This window comes from Palaemon carinicauda, chromosome 23, assembly GCF_036898095.1.
Source record: "Palaemon carinicauda isolate YSFRI2023 chromosome 23, ASM3689809v2, whole genome shotgun sequence".
NCBI classification, from domain to species: domain Eukaryota; kingdom Metazoa; phylum Arthropoda; class Malacostraca; order Decapoda; family Palaemonidae; genus Palaemon; species Palaemon carinicauda.
Window position 1 is genome coordinate 34110488 of NC_090747.1, and position 1087 is coordinate 34111574.

Consider the following 1087-nt stretch of genomic DNA (forward strand, 5'->3'; position numbering starts at 1 on the left):
GCAGAGATGGGAATGTTCAGATGGACTTGTGAGGTGTCAAGAAGAGATAAGATACGGAATGAGGTATATAGGGGTACCACATGAGTTACAAAACTATCAGATAAGATCCAAGAAAGTAGACTGAGGAGGTATGGTCATGTCATGAGAAGAGATGAACGGTATATTGGGAGAGGAGTGATAGAAATGAAGGTACAGGGAACGGAAAGGAGAGGGAAACCAAAGTGAATGTGGGTGGACTGTAACAAGGATGACCTTCAATCAAAGGGATTAACCGCTGATGAGGTGTGGGACAGAGGTAGATGGAGAAAGCTGACCAGAAACATCGACCCAACATAGAAGTGGGAAAAGATGCAGACAAAGAAGAAGAAGAAGAAAAAGAATTCTGTACATAGGCCTGTCGATTTCCGGTTTTTTTACTTAGCATTGAAATCAATCATTCTTCACCATCGTAGCTAATAGGTAGATTTGTGACTTGGCATTCGATTAATGATAAAATTAGCACATTTGAACGTGTTTTTCATATTTCAAATAAGCCATATATATTAACACATTAAAGTCTAGATCCTCTTAACAACCTCGGCCTGGGCAAGATCACTCAAACACTAAAGTATCTGTCAGGCCGGGCTTCGAACCCTGGTCAAGGATGCTTGTGTGACATTGACCATACCACTCAGTCACGAAGAAAGATAAAAGGCAATAACAATTCTTCTCTACATATACCTGTCGAATTCAGGTTTTTTGTACATAGAATAAAAATCAACCCATCTTCACCATCGTGGCTAAATGGTAGGTTTGTGACTTGGCATTCGATTAATGATAAATTTTGTACATTTATGCGTATTTTTTATATTTCAACTAAGCCATATATATTAACACATTAAAGTCTGGATTCTCTTAACAACCTCGGGATCAGAGCTCCAGGCAAAATCACTCAAAGACTATAATATCTGTCCAGCTGGGCTTCGAATCCTGGTCCAGGATACTTGTGTGACATTGACCATACCACTCAGACAGGAAGGAAGAGAAAGGTAAATGAAAATTCTTCTGCACATATGCCTATCGAATTCAGGTTTTTTGTCCTTAGAAT